Source organism: Camellia sinensis, chromosome 14 (assembly GCF_055761805.1).
Source record: "Camellia sinensis isolate YWXY chromosome 14, ASM5576180v1, whole genome shotgun sequence".
In the NCBI taxonomy this organism is placed as follows: Eukaryota; Viridiplantae; Streptophyta; class Magnoliopsida; order Ericales; family Theaceae; genus Camellia; species Camellia sinensis.
This window is the reverse complement of record NC_138974.1, coordinates 35,446,705-35,453,751: the sequence shown is the minus strand read 5'-3', so window position 1 is coordinate 35,453,751 and position 7,047 is coordinate 35,446,705. Positions and strand designations below refer to the sequence as shown.

The 7,047-nt window shown below is 29.5% G+C and overlaps 1 long non-coding RNA gene across 1 annotated transcript; it reads right to left on the bottom strand.

Moving 5' to 3' along the window:
- Positions 1-3,581: 3,581 nt before the first annotated feature.
- LOC145807552 (uncharacterized) lies at positions 3,582-5,200 on the bottom strand. Its single transcript, XR_014350765.1, has 2 exons — positions 5,002-5,200; positions 3,582-3,799 (listed from the first exon to the last, which is right to left on the bottom strand). It is a non-coding gene; the product is annotated as an uncharacterized LOC145807552 (long non-coding RNA).
- Positions 5,201-7,047: the final 1,847 nt, after the last annotated feature.

Sequence of the window (7,047 nt, the reverse complement as noted above, 5' to 3'; positions counted from 1 at the left end):
TCCAATCATTGTCATTGTTGAATGGTCAATTCGGCGCTTCGTAGTTTTTGACATTTTTGAATATTTTGTGTTACTTAGGCTATTTGGTCTTAAGAATTTTGTGTATTGTTGTTGTGTTATAGTCTGGTGGATACCATTTTAAAATTGGAATGCAGTGATAGCTAACAGGGACGAAACTAGACTTTTGTCTTTTGGCCAAAATTTGAATAAATATGGCCTCGTTTGGGAAGTGACTATTTTAGTAGGCTATTTGGCTTTTTGACTATTTTAGTAGGCTATTTTAGTTTTTGTGTTTGGGAAGTTGAGATGAATTTTATTTGAGTTGTTGTATTGAAAAATGTGTTGAAATGATGTTTGAAATTAGAATGACAAATTTGCCCCTAAAAATATATTTTTTTAAATTGTTGTCAAGTGATAAAACCGTAATTTACCATTGATGGAACAAATTTTGTAGCTGACAGTGTAGGCACAGCCTACACTGCCGCTGTGCAGTCCTTTTTTTTTCTTTTTTTTTTTTTGAAAAAGCTTGCAAAAGTGGCTTTTTGGCTAAAAAAAAATTTTAGGCTATAACAGCCGCCCAAACCACTTCCCAAACAGCCCCTATGTGAGTAATGTTAAAGATTCACAATTTACTTACAATTATAGGACAATGAATTGGACATTATACGGTTAAATTTGTGACTCCCAAAAAAAAAAATAACATATAATTTACAATCAAGAGATAAGTCCAAAAGAAAAAAGAAAAAAAAAACTTTGAAATTAAAAGAAGAGAGAAAATAAAAAATATAAGAATAAAAAAAATTATAAAAGACAAAAAGAAGGAGAAGCACATGAATTGCTTTAGAGTAAAAAAATACTAGAATAAAAAAGAGCTGAGAGTGAATACACATTACATAAAAAATAACAATAAAAAAAAATAAAAAAATACACAGATGGTGAAGCCGAAAGCAAGCCAAAAGAGTGGGGCCACGGCGCCTAACACTCTGTGTCCGTCCCTGATAGTGAGTGCCATTGACTTTGTATCAAAGCATGATACACGACGACGATGATGAAATATTTTTTAATTAACAACTATTATGAATTACAGATAATTCTGTTTTTGTCCACTATTAGTTCATTTCCATTGCATCGTTTTTTTCATGTTTGTGCCGATGTTTTTTCATCAATTTTTTTTCCCCGTTTTTTTTGCTATTTTTGAAAGTTGATTTTATGAAAAAAATTACATCCTCCTCTTTTAAAATATGAGTTATTTTCATAATTTTAAAAATTATATTTCATTCTTTTAATTTCTAATCGTATAATAAATGAATATTTTCATTAATAAATAATCAAATCAATTAGTATCAGTTTTAATGATATCATAAATATATTTTAATTAAGAATTTAAGTAATTTATTGTTATATGAAAGATTAGTTAGAATTTTTTTTATAGTTAATTTTATAAAATAACAAATTTTGGCAAGAAATTATTTGTAATTTCTAGAAGTAACAACCTAAAAAAACAACTTATTTGCTTTTTATCTTATTTTGGTGATATTATCTCTCTATTTTTTTGTATAATTTTTTTTATAAAAAGTCAAAAAATTATTTAAATAGTCTATTCCTAAACCAACCTATAATTGACTCTAAATTTTATTATCATTTATCACTTTCCATCACATTTTTTAAAATAATATCTCCTTTGAATTTTTATTGAAAAATATATGAAATCTTACAATTTGATATAATTATAGTATTAAATTTTATTAAAAATCTAATTTAAATAACAATTATTAATTTTTCAATTATAAAAAAATTAATTTCTTGATAAATGTTTTATTGGTTGATTTTGGGGACACGTATCTGACGTGTATAAGATGTGAATCGGCAAGAGCGGGAGTCCAGCTTGGACGATGACAGGTGTTGGCATTGTGTCTGCCTATTTAGTCCACGACCGGGAAGTCTGAACACTTTTAGGCCCCGTTTGTTTTGGGTGAAAGAGAGGATATTGGTATTGCTAATACCAAGGTATTAGTAATACCAAGGTATTAGTAATAGCCTTGTTTGTTTTGGGAGAAGGTCTTGGGACTATTAGTCCCTTGATATTACTAATACCCTTGGAGAGAGGATTGGTAAGGAGGAGGTAGAGATGGTATTAGAAAAATAGTGAGGGGATTAGAAATTTTTTATTTTTTATATATGGGAAATTTTTTTTAAAATATAATTTTTAATTTTTTATATTTTTTTATTTGTTTTATTATTTTATATAAAAATAATTTAATAATTCCTCACTACTAATCCCCTCACTAACAATCCCCTCACTATCAATCTCCTCCATTCTATCTCTAGAAACAAACGGGCCTTAGACTAGAATCATTCCAATTTTTCATATAGGCCCAGCCTCCCAAAATCTAATAAAAGGCCAATCTCGTTGTCCATTTTTACGAACGCTTGTCTATGACAAGTCAAGTCCAATGGATATGGACTGGATGGATATACTACATTCAGTTTCATTGGCTCTTTATTTAAAACAAAAGATTTTTTTGCTCATGGCTTTCAATTCATTAATTTTTTTTATTAAATTTAAATTTAATGAAAAAATTTTGAGTCAAAATCATGCCCAATCATTTTATTAAACTTGTATAAAATTAATTTTTTTATTTCATGTAGGCAAAAATATTTTTTAACCAAATTTGAGGAAAAGAAGTCATTAGAAACTTAGATTTTTTTAAAAAAAAAAATTGATAAATTGTTTGAGAATGTGAGGAAGGAAGCATTCAATTTTTTTAACCAAATTTGAAGAAAAGTTATTGGAGCATTTTATTTCAAATTAATCGGATAATGGTAACTATATGTTTGAATCAATTTTGTATTAAAAAATGAATGGTTATACTTAAAATTATAAATATAATCCATTTTTTGTAAACAAGATTTTACTACAAGAAATAACACTTTTAGCAACCAACTTTTTGGTCGTAGAAAGATCATATCTAGTCGCTGATGGTTTTTAGCAACCAAAAAAAGTTGGTTGCAATTTAGTTGCTAAAAGTCCGTCACATAAAGTTTTTGGTGACCAAAACTGAAGTTGGTTGTGGAAAGTAAAGCATTTGCGACCATTTACTTTGGTCGGGAAAAGGATTTCAATTTTTCAAAAGTTGTTCATTTTGCGACAAAAAATCTAGTCTCTAAAAGGAAATAATTGCGACCACCGATTTTGGTAGATGAAAAGTGGTTTGCAGAAAGCTGTCATTTAGCAACAACATATTTTGGTCGCGAAAAGTCAGTCATAGCAGCAAGCTTCTCACAGGCCTTTTGCGACTAAAGTTGTATTGGTCACAAAAAAGTTTTCAATTTTAAGCATCATTTTTGCCAATGTAATGCTAATTTTTTTTGTGATACCTGTAATACATTTGCAATTAATGCATAATTCATGTCCATCCAATTAATTTCAACACACCAATCCATCAACAATCCAATCTACAAACAATAAACCATGGAAAGGACGTCAAAATAGTAATTAATCTATCAAATTACTACCACCTGTCAACATGAAAACATTAATATTTAACAAAATAACCATCTATCCATCCATTTAGTTTACAGAATAACCATCTATTCATCCATTTAGTTTACAATAAATTTACTACATCAAAAACATATTTAACAAAACCATCAAAGATTTCAAAAACGATCATATCCAAGTGCACGCCATGTTTGTCTGATGCGAAATATATCAAAAACTCCATGTATAAGCACAACTTAGAATTAATGCACCGGCAAACTCATGTTCACAAACACGCATGACTACACCTCTAGCTACCTGCAATAATAAAAAAATAAAAAAATAAAAAAAATGAAGAAAGCGTTGTTAATAATAATATTTTTGCTTACATTTCTATTTAATTGTGTAAAATTTTGTGGATCTAATTCCACTCCCAAACTAGCAATTACACAGCACCTTACTAGAAAGTTGAAGAAAAAACCTCATAAAAATCTCAACTACATCACATAAAAAGATAAATTAATAAACTAACATACAAAAATATAGTTTACAAGGGAGAGTATGGTTTGCTTTGTGAAGAAATCAAAATTAAAAGCCAACATTTTTTTCATCCACAAGCGAATACATAGCGATTCAAAATTTCTTATAGTTACTAGTGAAAGGGCCACGTGCAAGAGACGCTAACTAATGCCCAGCTAGTGCCTATTACATTTGTGTTTTGAACTGAAATTTATAAACATATATAGTAGAAAATTATATGGAGAGAAAAAAGTTATGTACATATAAACCAACTTAGAATTGAGCTCTGTTTAGTGGAAAACAATTACAAGAGAATTTGTCACTAAATTTCAATATATCGCAAGAGATAAATATAATCAGTAATACTCAAAAATAAGTGTAACAAAATAACCAAAGCCATTTTTCACTCCCAGCATAAGATAATCCTCCTAGAAAGAACAAAGACTACAAACTTTTTGACAGCTAGCTCATGCTCAAAAGCAGAGATAAACTGGTAGTTCTAAAAATATTTTTATTTTAAAAATATTAAAATAAAATGGACTGAAATCTAGCTATGCTTCCTTCTGTTTTATAGTACGATATCACCTAACATAATAATGAGTGGACTTTGTTAATTTCAATTCAGAAATAATATTCACCTTCTTTATGTTGTTTCTTTTCTTTTTGAGTATCAACATAAAAAATTATCTTGGCTTCTTTTTATTAAAAGGGTTTATGCTTGCGTTTAATCCTTTGTCGTGTAAATATAGACAAACTTACAAATTTTAAATTTTCATAATGACTATTTTATTCCTAACAATAACTAACATTAGAGTAGAAACCCTTTTAAGAAAAAAAAGCCAACAGAATTTCACCATTTATTGTTTTTTTTTCTAAAGGAACGAAGCAGATCGCATTAATCAAAGAAACACAAGAAACAAATAATGAAAATCTGTATCACTAAGTAAGACATACATGAAACTAAACAAAGAAAAATAGAGAAAAAAAAGAGAGAGAGCAACCTGTAACTTTATGGCCATGTCGTGTTTAGAGAATTGGTTTTGCTCTGGTACTTGCTTTCATTTGAATAATTGAAAAAATTGAAATCATTCCCATCTTAAAACTCTGTACCAACACCGCATTCTTCTTCTCCTTTTGGGTGTTCTAAACATTGACATATTAATAAAAACACTGTTCTTTCTTCAAAATCATTCATGAGACCTATGAGGAAAAATAGAAAGAAAAAAAAAATCATAATAGTGATGAGTAAAAAATGAGACAATATTTGCCAATGTTAATTCCTTTTGTATAAAATCCATACTTGGCTAAAAAATGTAGCACCAACAATATGTATTAACTTGTCAAACAATCATTCAATTATAATATGTTTTACAACAAAGCATAAAGAATTAATACAATCAAATACAGATAATAACACGTAAAAGACAGCAGCAACAGAAAAATATAGCAGTAGAAAAATTTATTGCAATCAGACAATGACAAAAAATGTAGCAGCAGAAAAATTTATATGGAAATATCCAACCGATGCCATTTGTTGATTACTACAGCCCACTCACTTTGGGTTGGTTTGGGATGTGGGTTGGTTTTTTGGCTATTTTAGCCTGAAGTTAAAAAGTCTTGTTTGTGATGAATTTTTTGGCTTTTTTTGAATTTTGTGAGAGAAAAAATGTAATGATTATGGGTTGAATGTGACGTTTTGTTTTATTGGGCCAAAAAACTTATTTTGTTTTTTTTGACTAAAATAGCCAAAAAGTCCCAAAAAAATTTATTCCAAACGAGCTCTTTAAAGAGAGTCGCAATTTGCAGTCTAGGGGTAGGTAGATGATTGTTTGGTGAACAGAAAGAGCTTGCTGCTGTAGTTTAATTATTTGATTATTGATACAAGCATAATTGTGGTCAGTCTAGCCGAAGTATTACTAAATTGATATTGTCATGAATCTTCACAGTTCTCAATCTTTAGCATTGCATATAAGCATAGTTTTGGATTTGGTAGCACCATAAAACAGAGGACTTTTTTAGAGGAGGGGACAGAAAACTTATAACTCGTTTTGCTTTTTTTACTTTCTCTCTTTCTTTCCATTTTTTCCTCTTTATCTATTCTTTTCAAAAATGTGTAGCTAGTCAAAACATGGGTTATTCATGGAACCAAAACGTGGTCTATTCTTTGGCCTTCTCCCCCCCCCCCCCCCCCCCCCCTACCTTTTTTAAATATATATATATATATATATATGTTTCCAATGAATCTTCATTTTTTCTCACAATTCTTTTATTTGAGGCTCACCTATTAATAATTTATCCTTTAAATTTGCAGACCCAAATTCTCCCTGCCAAATATATATATAATGAAAACAGATGATGATGCTTTTGTTAGGGTAGATGAAGTTCTTTCTAGTCTGAAAGGGAAAAAGGTTTCTAATGGCCTCTTTTACAGTCTTATATCATTTGAATCATCACCCCATAGGGACAAAGACAACAAGTGGTATATCAGTATTGAGGTATCAATCTAACTAGATTTCAGTTTTATGTAGGATGATATTGTTGGAACAATCTTCTGTATAAATAAAATAAATAGAAATAAATTCAAACAAATAAATAAATAACGTACCGAATTTATTTATTAAACCGAATGAATAATTAAAGACCAAGTCGAGTATGTGACACTCTGTCCTTAAGACAGATTCGCCCCGCTACGGTGCTTACAGTTGAGTGGCGTCTATCTCCCAGGATACAATGATCTTCACAAATTGTAGTAGCACTTCAAACAATTTGTTCGGCGAACCAAACCTGTGTTCTAACTCTCTGAATATTTATTCCTAAAATTATAAATGAAGAATAATGCACTAAGAAATTTGGAAAGCAAAGAGAAAAATTTCAGACTAAAAAAAAATACGGATACAAGACTGCTGGAATCAGGCAATATATATAGGCAAAAAACCTTAGCCCCGAACAGGTTCAACAAAGAAGTGAAAAGGTGCAACACTATTCATAGATGATATGTCCGTTGCAAATTTTCAAAAAATTTGAAAAAGGTTCCAAAGGTGAACAGT